Source organism: Candoia aspera, chromosome 2 (assembly GCF_035149785.1).
Source record: "Candoia aspera isolate rCanAsp1 chromosome 2, rCanAsp1.hap2, whole genome shotgun sequence".
Classification (NCBI taxonomy): Eukaryota; Metazoa; Chordata; class Lepidosauria; order Squamata; family Boidae; genus Candoia; species Candoia aspera.
Window position 1 is genome coordinate 217,143,925 of NC_086154.1, and position 13,189 is coordinate 217,157,113.

Below are 13,189 nucleotides of genomic sequence, written 5' to 3' on the forward strand. Positions count from 1 at the left end.
ATATGGTAATACTTTTGAAAAGTAACTGTATATCCCGTATATACTCATGGATAAGCCTACCTGCGGATAAGCTGACCCTCAAATTTTTAACCAATATACCATGAAAAATTGATAATTGGTGAATTACTCACAGATAAACCAATTGTGAAAATTAAAACATACAGAAATTTCAAGGGTTGGCTTATCTGCAGGTGGTGCATTTTTCATGGTAGTTTGGTTAAAAATTTGAGGGTCAGCTTATCGGCGAATGGGCTTATCCGTGAGTATATACAATATTTCAAAGCAGCTACTGCATCTCATTCTATAAATGCTCATCCTTACATCTTAGATGTATAGCATGTAGTCACCTTGTTAATTTTTTTAAAGAATATGTCCTAATGACTTTGCGTTCATCTCGTCAGTGTAGGCTGCTGTGCAGTCAGCCTAAGGTTAAAGTGGAGTTTTCCTCTTTTCCCAACATGCTTTCCCTTATTAATGATTCATGATATCTTAGTGATGATCATATGGTAATCATATGGTCAGGGCAGGGATCTGCCTGGCTCTTACTGGCTGATTAACTCTGCTGTGGACATTCCCCCTCCATCTCCAGGTACTGAGTGCTGCAAGAGGGGCTGGACTCCTGGCTTGCCCAACCATTTTTGTTTGGGTTTTGACATGGCAATCATGTACTCCTGGAGGAAAGGGGTTTCCAGATGACATATACAGCAAATGAATGCTGGTCTTCCAGAAGATCAATATACCTGTTTCAAAAACAAAATGTGCTGGTTGACAGGGCAGAGAGGGCATGGGAGGTCTCTTGGAAAGGAGATAGAGAGATCTGTCTTCTTGCATCCTGACTGAGAGGTCCAGTTTCTTGATGTCTGTTTCTTCTTCTTTTTAGATAGGAATATCAGTCTTTTGCAAAACTGACTTTAAAAAAAGGATTGGGGGGAGGGGGATGTCTGTTCCAGCTGACCATTTTTAAAAATAGGTCTACCAATCTCTTAGAAGACCAAATTTTATTATTTTTACATAGTTATTCAATATACTATCCTCTTGCTAGACCCTGCCCTTTTACAACAGTTTTGGCTTGGCTCAAACGAAACACGGATATATGGCACAAAGCAGGCCTGTCAAATGGGATGTATCAGCAACCAAAAACCTGGGTTTTTTAAAATATTTTTTTTGTTTATTATATTGATAGTATTGTATTAGCTACCCTGAGTTAATTTGTGAAATGGGGGCCATATAAATCTAAATAAATAAATACGTTTATTTCACAGAATTGTCAGAAAGTGAAATTTCTAATAATTATTTCTTGCCTTTGTATTTAGCACAATGTCAGCTGCTTTCAGCAAGCCAGGCTTCAGAAGAATTCCTTCTGTATGTAATGATTGCCTATTCTGACATACTCAGTCTCACAAGGGGATTCTTTATGAAAACTGATTTACTGAAAGAATAGTATGCAAATACGAAGAAAGCTGAGAATGAGCAAAAGCGCGCCAAATACAAACTAAAAACCCTTGCTTCAAAACCAGCCCCGCCCTTCCTCCCTCCTAGCAACCACCCCCTCCCAGGTGTTAGCAACCGTTACCCACATCGGCCTGAGAAAGTAACCTTGAACAGAGTCACTAACCCAAACATACATTCCACAGTTGCAGTAAGAAGATTACAGCCTGGCACGGCTGGAAATTTCCAACCCGCAAACACGGGTTAGAAAAGTGACATGCGAAACGTTACGATGTATACAGAACATTGAAACGATGAACATGACACTGTATTATGCACTGAAATTTAATGTGGATAGTATAGGATATTGAATAACTATGTAAAAATAATAAAATGTTGGTCTTCTAAGAGATCAGTAGACCTATTTTTAAAAATGGTCAGTTGGAACAGAGATCCCCCCCACCCTTTTTTTAAACTTAGAAGACCAACATTTTATTATTTTTACATAGTTATTCAATATCCTATCCTCTTGCTAGACCCTGTCCTTACCACAGTTTTGGCTTGGCTCTAAACGAAACATGGATATATGACACAAAGTAGGCCTGTCAAGTGGGATGTATCAGCAACCAAAAATCCCACTGGCAGGTGATGGTGGGAGTGAAGGGAAAGGAAGGTGGGGAACCCATCAGTTGCTGCCCTGAAATGGCCCACATTAAATTTCAGTGCATAATACAGACGGAATTCTGTATTATGCACTGAAAAAATATATATAAAAAAACTAAAATATATATAAAAAAACTAAAAAGAAAACAAAAAAGATGACAATTGAGGATAAATCAGACAATAGCAAATTCATACAAGTCATGAACTCAACTACCTCCTGACCTCCATGACTGAGAAAACAACCAGGCCTTAAGGGTTTAGTGGAAGGCCAGCAGGTTCAGGGCCTATCTAATCTTTGGTGGAATAGGGCTTTACAAGTAACAACTAACACTGTGAATTACTCTTGGAAGGCTATTGGGAGAAAGTACAGCTTTCAAAGCAAGGATGCAACATGGGTGCACTGAGTTATATGCATAATTTGTTGCGACACCACATTCTGACCAACTGCAGCTTCTGAATGTTCTTGAAGGGCAGCCCCATGTAGAGTGCATTGCAGTAATCCACTTGGGAGGTGACTAAAGTGTGAGTGACCATGCACAGTGCCACCTGATCCCTAGCTGGTACTTCAAAACCACTTGGCTGTCACTCTGAATTAGTTACATTGGTGAAATAATAAAAGAAAATCTGTTGTAATAATAATTCACTGCGTCATATATACTGACAAGTATTGGTTGTTAAAACCCTTCCAGATGATCTGTGTGATTCTCTGAATTTGGCCATCAAAGTTACAGATTTTGTGAGTACCACTTTAAGTACAAGACTTTTTGCAGCTGCTTATATGGATTTGGGAGCAGATCATAAAATACTTTTGTTTCATACAGAGGTACAATAGCTTTCCAAAGAAATGCTTTTGAGATTATTTGAGCTAAAGGATGAAGTAGAATTTATCCTCAAGCAACATAAGAAACTGGGGTTATATTTTACATTTGCAGTACAAAAGTTCCAATTTTCATTGGCACATTTCATTGGTACATTACCAATTTTTATTGGCACATTTGGTGGACAGTTTTGATTCTCTGAACAACCTCAGTTTAAAGCTGCCAAGAAACAATTATATCACCATGCCACTAAAGCATTCACAGAAAAAATTGCACTCTGAAACACTGGAAACAAGCTGAGATGCCTTTTTAAAAAATCTTTTTCAACATTTTCATCACTCACTGAAAATGAAGGTTATCATGAATGTTGTAAAGAGAATGTGAAGAACAAAATTGCACTTCAACTCAACTGTCTTCCAGTTGCATTCATCCACTATTTTCCAAACAACTTTTCTGGCAACACTATTCATAATTAGTGTGCAATCTCTTCAGTGTTGATGTCGATGCATTGCCAGACATATTACAAGAACAAGTACTCAATATAAATCATAATTTGACTGAAAAAGGTAATTTTGAAAATTCAAGCTTGAAGGAATTTTGGATAAAATATTTCCCAATTTGGATGAAAGAGACAAAGCTGTATGTCCTATTATTTCATTTTCTTCCATGAAAAACTTTGTTTTTAAAGGAAAAAGGAAACAAAGGAATTGAATAAATCTCAACACTGATCTGTGTTGTGCCCTTTTGTTTCTCCAGCCTAGGATTTCTCAGCTCATAAAGAAAATGAGTGAAAATCTTTCCCATACATTTATTCTATTCCTGGTATTTTTAAATGTTATGTTATATTTATATTTGTGTTATAAGAAAAACTATTTGTACTTATTTTTAATGAATATAAAAATATGTATCAAGTTTGTGTGTTTATTTTTAATTATGAATGGATTTTTGTTGTTAAAAGGGGATTGGCTTAAATGAAAGTTTAGAAGGAATGAAGGTTTCTAAAAAAAAAAGCAATCATGAAGCTGAAAAATTTGGGAAACTACTGATTTAGATCTTTTGAACCAAGCTTAGCCTAAGACAGGATTGCAAAAAAGGTGGTCCATCATCATTCCTTTTGTGGCCCACAGAACCCTGCAGAGTGGGCAAGGCTAAAAATGTAGACCCCTTGTGTGCATATTTGGGGATTAGACAGGGTTTAATAGGAGGAAACAACTGCCTTAAGCATTGCAGAGGCTTAAAACCCTGAATCTCCACATACCAAACATTGAGTCTTGGCCTTGCCTAATGTACTTTTAGAAAGTAACCTTTGACATGCCATGTAAAGCCAGATGTGCCCTTGAGCCAAAGGATGTAGCATACCACTAGGAAGTTTTAACAGCCTGGACACCCTTGTGTTGGAACACATCATTTCACCATTTAACCACATGTTAAACATGTATAAAGCACCCCCTCTACTTCTATCAGGATGCTTTAACCAAGTTTGTTTAATGTGTAGGAATTTGCATAATGAAATTGCTGTATGCTAAAATTGTAGGAAGGGACCTATTAGAATTTAGATATTTCCACTTGACAAAACAAATGTTACTGTACTCTAGAAAAGGAGCTGAGGTTCATTGTAAGCTTTCACATGGTTAGTTTCACTGATATTTCTGGTGATTATCTAAGATATTTCTGACAGATACTGAAGTGATTAGTTTCCATTAAGTTGTGGTAGGCCTGGTTAACAAGAACTTCACTATTAATATTGCCATTACAAATTTTCCATTAAAATATGGGAAAAAGGAAATATTAGGAGAAATTTTAGAGTTGTGTCCATATACTTCTGTGACAAATTTGCTGGTATGCGTTAGTGCCTACCTACTCCTGTAATCCTGCAAATTAGGACTCTCTCTTTGTTATGTCTTCAGCAAAGGATCGTTACCTTGTTGTGGTGCTGAAGCTTGAGCACCTCAGAGATGCCATGAGCTAAACTGTGAAGGGCCACCCAAGATGGGAAGGTCATGACAGAGAGGTCAGATTAAATGCGATCCCTGGGGAAGGAAATGGCAACCCACCCTAGTATTCTTGCCGTGAAAACTAAATGGATCAGTACAACCAGAGATATGTCGGTATACCATCGGAAGATGAGACCCCCAGGTCAGAAGATGGTCAAAATGCTACTGGGGAGGAACAGAGGATGAGTTCAACTAGCCCCAGAGGTGATGACGCAGCTAGCTCAAAGCCGAAAGGACGGCTAGCGGCCGACGGTGCTGGTGGTGAACGGCGAATCTGATGTTCTAAGGATCAACACACCATTGGAAGCTGGAATGTAAGATCTATGAGCCAGGGCAAATTGGATGTGGTTATTGGTGAGATGTCCAGATTAAAGATAGACATTTTGGGCGTCAGTGAACTGAAATGGACTGGAATGGGCCACTTCACATCAAATGACCACAAGATCTACTACTGTGGACAAGAGGACCACATAAGAAATGGATTAGCCTTCATAATTAATAGTAAAGTGGCTAAAGCAGTGCTTGGATACAATCCAAAAAATGACAGAATGATCTCAATTCGAATTCAGGGCAAACCATCTAACATCACAGTGATCCAAATATACACCCCAACCACAGATGCTGAAGAAGCTGAAGTAGAGCAGTTCTATGAGATCTGCAGCACCTACTGGACAATACGCCTAAAAGAGACGTTATTTTCATCACAGGAGACTGGAATGCTAAGGTGGGCAGTCAAATGACACCTGGAATTACTGGTAAGCATGGCCTGGGAAAACAAAACGAAGCAGGACATAGGCTGATAGAATTTTGCCAAGACAACTCACTCTGCATAACAAACACTCTCTTCCAACAACCTAAGAGATGGCTTTATACATGGACTTCACCAGATGGACAACACCGAAATCAGATTGACTACATCCTTTGCAGCCAAAGGTGGCAGACATCTATACAGTCGGTAAAAACAAGACCTGGAGCTGACTGTAGTTCAGATCACGAACTTCTTCTTGCACAATTTAGGATCAGACTAAAGAGATTAGGGAAAACCCACAGATCAGCTAGATATGAGCTCACTAATATTCCTAAGGAATATGCAGTGGAGGTGAAGAATAGATTTATGGGACTGGACTTAGTAGATAGGGTCCCAGAAGAACTCTGGACAGAAGTTCGCAACATTGTTCAGGAGGCGGCAACAAAATACATCCCAAAGAAAGAGAAAACCAAGAAGGCAAAATGTCTGTCTGCTGAGACACTAGAAGTAGCCCAAGAAAGAAGGAAAGCAAAAGGCAACAGTGATAGGGGGAGATATGCCCAATTAAATGCAAAATTCCAGAGGTTAGCCAGAAGAGATAAGGAATTATTTTTAAACAAGCAATGCGCGGAAGTGGAAGAAGACAATAGAATAGGAAGGACAAGAGACCTCTTCCAGAAAATTAGAACCATCGGAGATAAATTCCAGGCCAAAATGGGTATGATCAAAAACAAAGATGGCAAGGACCTAACAGAAGAAGAAGAGATCAAGAAAAGGTGGCAAGAATATACAGAAGACCTGTATAGGAAGGATAACAATATCGGGGATAGCTTTCACGATGTGGTCAGTGAGCTAGAGCCAGACATCCTGAAGAGTGAGGTTGAATGGGCCTTAAGAAGCATTGCTAATAAGAAGGCAGCAGGAGACGATGGTATCCCAGCTGAACTGTTCAAAATCTTGCAAGATGATGCTGTCAAGGTAATGCATGCTATATGCCAGCAAATTTGGAAAACACAAGAATGGCCATCAGATTGGAAAAAATCAACTTATATCCCCATACCAAAAAAGGGAAACACTGAAGAATGTTCAAACTATCGAACAGTGGCACTCATTTCACATGCCAGTAAGGTAATGCTCCAGATCCTGCAAGGTAGACTTCAGCAATTCATGGAGCAAGAATTGCCCGATGTACAAGCTGGGTTTAGAAAAGGCAGAGAAACTAGGGACCAAATTGCCAATATCCGCTGGATAATGGAAAAAGCCAGGGAGTTTTAGAAAAACATCTATTTCTGTTTGATTGACTATTCTAAAGCCTTTGACTGTGTGGACCATCACAAATTGTGGCAAGTTCTTAGTGGTATGGGGATACCAAGTCATCTTGTCTGCCTCCTGAAGAATCTATATAACGACCAAGTAGCAACAGTAAGAACAGACCACGGAAAAACGGACTGGTTTCCTTGGGAAAGGAGTACGGCAGGGCTATATACTCTCACCCTACCTATTCAACTTGTATGCAGAACACATCATGCGACATGCTGGCCTTGAGGAATCCAAGGCTGGAGTTAAAATCGCTGGAAGAAACATTAACAATCTCAGATATGCAGATGATACCACTTTGATGGCTGAAAGCGAAGAGGAACTGAGGAGCCTTATGATGAAGGTGAAAGAAGAAAGTGCAAAAGCTGGCTTGCAGCTAAACCTCAAAAAAACCAAGATTACGGCAACCAGCTTGATTGATTACTGGCAAATAGAGGGAGAAAATGTAGAAGCAGTGAAAGACTTTGTATTTCTAGGTGCGAAGATTACTGCGGATGCTGACTGCAGTCAGGAAATCAGAAGACGCTTAATCCTTGGGAGAAGAGCAATGACAAATCTCGATAAAATAGTTAAGAGCAGAGACATCACACTGACAACAAAGGCCCGCATAGTTAAAGCAATGGTGTTCCCTGTAGTAACATATGGCTGCGAGAGCTGGACCATAAGGAAGGCTGAGAGAAGGAAGAAAGATGCTTTGAAACTGTGTTGTTGGAGGAAAATTCTGAGAGTGCCTTGGACTGCCAGAAGATCAAACCAGTCCATCCTCCAGGAAATAAAGCCAGACTGCTCACTTGAGGGAATGATATTAAAGGCAAAACTGAAATACTTTGGCCACATAATGAGAAGACAAGACACCCTGGAGAAGATGCTGATGCTAGGGAGAGTGGAAGGCAAAAGGAAGAGGGGCCGACCAAGGACAAGATGGATGGATGATATTCTAAAGGTGACGGACCCGTCCCTGGGGGAGCTGGGGGTGTTGACGACCGACAGGAAGCTCTGGCGTGGGCTGGTCCATGAAGTCACAAAGAGTCGGAAGCGACTAAACGAATAAACAACAACAACTTTGTTATGTATTTCAGAAATAGGTATGGTAATAAATTATCATGAATAGCCCAAAATCCAGGCCTAAGTGTTGCATCTTTAGAGCCCTTTGCCAGAGCTTTCTTTTGCTCTTCATAAGAACTAGGTATGTATATCTTAGAGTCTGGCACATTGGTAAGACCACTCCCAAAGCTAGTCAAAAAGACTAAAAATGATTCCAATTCTCAGCTAAGTATATTTATTAAATAATTGATCAAGGAACAGATAAATAGTTGCTATTTAAAATAGCAGGAATTTGAAAAGCCATAGATTTATTAACTAAGACCATAAGATAAGAATATAAGCAGGGCATTGCTGGATTGGACTACTGGCCCATCTAGTCCAGCAGTCTGTTCTCACACTGGTCATCCAACTGCACAAGGAAGTCTCACTAGTCCCCCAGCAGATGGCCTTCAGAGGTAGTCAGCTATAACTTAGCTACCCTAATTTATCAAGGATAGTTAAAGTAATAGCCTAGGATCCTTTAGCCAAGTCTAGCCATTGCTCATAAACAGCCTTTTGAAGACAGGGCAGGTTCACCCTATGGAGGTGGGGTTCCAAGGAGATGGGAGTAGCTTCCAAGGATGGAAATTCAAACTAATTAATGCCTTAGATTACATTATGCCAGGTCTTCCGTGTGATTGTGAAAGTGCCTGTTCAGCATAAGACAAACCCATAGGAAAATCACCTGGGATTTGATTCAGATAGGTTTGGTCAGGGAATGTTCTTTCTATCCATTAGGCTCCTTTAGTCTTATGCTTCCATCAATAAGGTATCTGCCTTCAAATAATCCATTATGACTACTTCTCTGAGATTTTCTATGTAAACAGCTTGGCAGGATTGATGAGCCATTTTGATTGTGATTACACAGTATCTTTAACCTGATCATTTAAAATCTACTGGCTACCCTTGTCCAACATGCTTAGGTTAGTTAGTTTTAACTTTGATTCATTTGTTATGACTTGGAACGTTGCTGATTTGGTGAGGTTATTATTCAATGCACACCAAGCAGTTCGAAAACATGCAAATGTGAGTAGATTAATTGGTACCGCTTCGGCGGGAAGGTAACGGCGTTCCGTGAGTCATGCTGGCCACATGACCCGGAAGTGTCCTATGGACAACGCCGGCTCCAAGGCTTTGAAACGGAGATGAGCACCGCCCCCTAGAGTCGGACACGACTGGACTTTACGTCAAGGGAAACCTTTACCTTTACCTATAGGAATGAAGTTCCTTCATTCCATCAAGAATTGTAGAATAGTGACTCTAAACACATTTCCATTTTTTTTAAAAGACTGGAAGTCTATCATGCATGAGATGAACATGTATTTCCTGCTGTGATTCATTTCTTTTTGGTATTACTATTATACAGCTTCCTGGGGAAAAGCATGTGTCTTAATAGTTTATGCTTATGTCTCCAATACGCTTGGCTTTACATATATGCCAGTGAGAAGATGAACATGTGGTACACTCTCTTTAAATTGAGGATATTCTTTCCCCTTTCTTTGGAACATGAAAATCAACCAAAGCCACAGAACATATTTCTCCAATTACTCATTTACGAACCCACTGCCATCTGTTAAAAACAGATGGAAATACATATATTAAACTTTGAATATTTGTCAGAATGCTGTACTGGCTATGATATGCTTAATAATCAGCTATTACAGAAAAGAAAAAGAAAGATGGAAAATATTCATGCTGCATATGCAGAAAGGAGTGTCTTACTGGTTCAGCTCACATCTCATGTATCTAAACTATAGGTTGGTTATCTGAAATTAGAAACATTTGGAAGATTGATTATACTACAGTAAATCCAACTGTCTTAACTGATATAAATGCATGCTTGGGAATTTGTTTATAAATAGCAAAATGAATTTAGAAATGTAAGATGTTCTAACATAAGTTCAAATATTTACATAATTTGGCACATTCCACTAATAACTGTATTTTGATCTGCATCTATTTTTTCATAATAATGCAGTGTAAGTTTTAGATAATTTGGCTTCTATTTTATGCACAGGCTTAGCACTAGGACTAATTCCCATGTTACTTGCTACTGTATAACTCCTTATTATACAGCAGCAATTCTTTATTTTACCTTTTAAAAAGGAATATTCAGCTGACAAATGTTATTACTGTAGCTGTTATTAATATGATTATTGATCTCAACAGAAGAAAACATGTTTCTGGGTGCTTACAAAACTAGGTTACAGCTCTTTAATTCTGAGATGAGAATGTGTGATTTAATGTTACTTGATGAGCATTTAATGAAGTAAAGTGTACTGATGGTTTCCAGATTTTCCTTTACATGATCCATTACATTGTCACCAAAATGTTTTGCAAACCAGCACCACTACCACCACCAAAAAACAACACAACAACCCTGAAATATTTTAAACATTTTAAATGTAATATATACCTAGTGGGAGTCAAACATATCTATCAAGGATACTAAAATTCTAGCTGCTACTTATTTTATTATATTCATTCACAAGTATATTGTATTCATTTGTTCTGGTTAGACTCAGCCAGTAGAAATCAATTCGAAATCTTTATTTATAAGCAAACTATTTACAGTAGCAATGTCCTTTATTAAATGTTAATTCAAACCCAAGCAGGCAATGGAGGAGCACTGGGCAAAACGATGTTGCCAGGATCAGCTGGGAACTGTGGCAAGGCGACTGGATGGGACTTGGCCGACGATGGCAGCAAGTCTACTGGATAGGACTTGACTGGAGATGGTGGCTAGATGGCTGGAGATCACTGCAAGATGGCAAGGCAAAACTTGGCTAAGGATCGCAACAAGGTGGCAAGACTCGGCTAAGGATCGCAGCAGGGCAGCAAGACTCGACTCACCTGGGCTTCTGGGCAAGGCAGCAAGACAGGATGTGACGGGGCTTTGATGCAAGGCAGCAAGGCAGAGTTTGGAAGGCTGGGAAGGCTCTGGTTCTGTAGCGGCTGCAGGGCAAGGCTCCGAGGACGATTCTGGCTTGTCTCCAAAAGAAGCTGTTGGCTCAGTGGAATATTTGTCTCTGGTGACCCGATCCATGCGCTGGCTCCTTTTTATCTGGTTCTTTTCGTGTCTTTCCCCTTCTGGAACCAATTGGGCTTCTTTTAAGTTTCAGTTTTCCCCTCCTCAACCTCAGACTCAGATTCAAACCTTACATCATTACAATTCATGCACTTGCAGTTTATGAGAGAAGTTACATTATGAATAATAGTGTAGCAATTAATATGATTTATTTGGGGGGAAACTATTCAAAATGCAACTCTTGCCTGCTTGACCAGAAAATCTCCTTACTGTTTCTGTAGTGGTTATGAGTTTTACAAGGATGGGTTGCTAGCCTGTCGCCTAACCCTCCTCCCTTCTCATCCAGGCTTGGGACCGGCAATGGTGGAGTTAAACAACGCTAAATGACAAGGATGCCCTCAAATAACATGGCGAAGAACACTGACACAAGACCTGAAGGCGTTGCATATCACATGGAAGGATGCCAAAATACTCACCCAAGACCGAAAGAGCTGGAGAACCCTTACTGCCCGATACGCCACGTAGCATGGACCCGGGAGAGAGAGAGAGAGAACTATTCAAAAACATGATCCTTGATAGGTTCCTGTGATTACATTATCTTCCTGCTCCAACGTCTACAAGCAGTACCTTCACAGACCACAACTTAACATTTTTAAAGACTTGCATCTATTGAAGTTCCATTATTGGATGTTCCATTTCTTTATTCCATAAGTTAAATATTGACTGTAAAGATAATTTTAATCTCTGATATAGATATGAAGTTGAATTGATTTCAAAAGCAATCTCCATAAAAAGTGATAGCATCTTAGGCTTCTTTGAAATGCTTAAGGCATCTGGTCCATACTCAACAATCAAAATGTGATTAAGTTTATTATATTGCACTATTGAATATTAGACAAATAAATTCCTCTCTGAAGTCATTGAAATTCCTTAAAATAATCACCATAAAATAATTGAATCAAAGTAAGTATTCAGACTCTGCCCATAATTTCCAATAGAAATCTTGCCACTTATTTTTAGAGTATTCTTCCATAAAGTTAAGTATTCAGGAGACTAAGTATTAAACCCTAATCTAAATCCCAATAAAGCTCAAATATATATAGCTGCACATAAGCCAGGAAATGAAAGACCTTTTTTGCTATATGTTTACCTGATTAATTGCCAGGATCTTAACAGAGATACATAATAACTTTCCAAAAAACCCCATAGTGGTTGATATTCATTTAAATGCTCATTCCACATAAATATAGATGATAAAATAAAAGCCCCATGATATTTTTTAAAGTCTAGAAAATTAAAATCTCTGTCAAAAGATAATTTCAGTTTAGCCAATGAAATTTTTGGTGGCATATCTTCCCATATAAATTTCCTTAATAGATTATCAATCTGAATAAAATATCTATTTGGAATTAACATTGAAATGCCTTTAAAATATAAATCACATGGGAAGTAATATTCCTTTTAATAACATTAATCTTATCCCACCAACTTAATAGAGTTTTAGTCCATCAATTAATATCCATTATAATCTTATCTATACCATTAACAGATTAATTTCCACATTTTGAAATATTTTAATATATATAATCCTAAATATTTATTATATTCTGTACACATTACAAAGCCTAACATCTTTCATTGCTCTATTGATATATCGGATTGTAAAGGAAGTAAATTAGTCTTTTCCCCCAATTAATCTTATAACCTGAATATTTATCAAATTGTTGAATCACCCATATCAAGTTAGGCTATTAAGTAGAATAATTATTCAACATTACCAAAATATCATTAGCATGTAAAATAATTTATACTCAGAATCTGTCAGTGTAATACCAGTAATATCCTGAAATTGCCTAACACTAATTGCTAATGGCTCAAAAATTAAATAAAAAAGTAATAGAAAGTAAGCATCTCTGAAAGGTGCTGGTTTGTAACTCAACTGATCCAGAAATCAATCAATTTATTATCATTGTTGCTGTTGATTGCAAATAATAAATTGCAATCCATTTAATGAAAGAGGGAATCCATACCTACAGATGTCTTGCTTCAAAAAAACTAATCAGAACCCTGTCACAAAGCCTTATCAGCATTCAAATGTATTAATATAGCA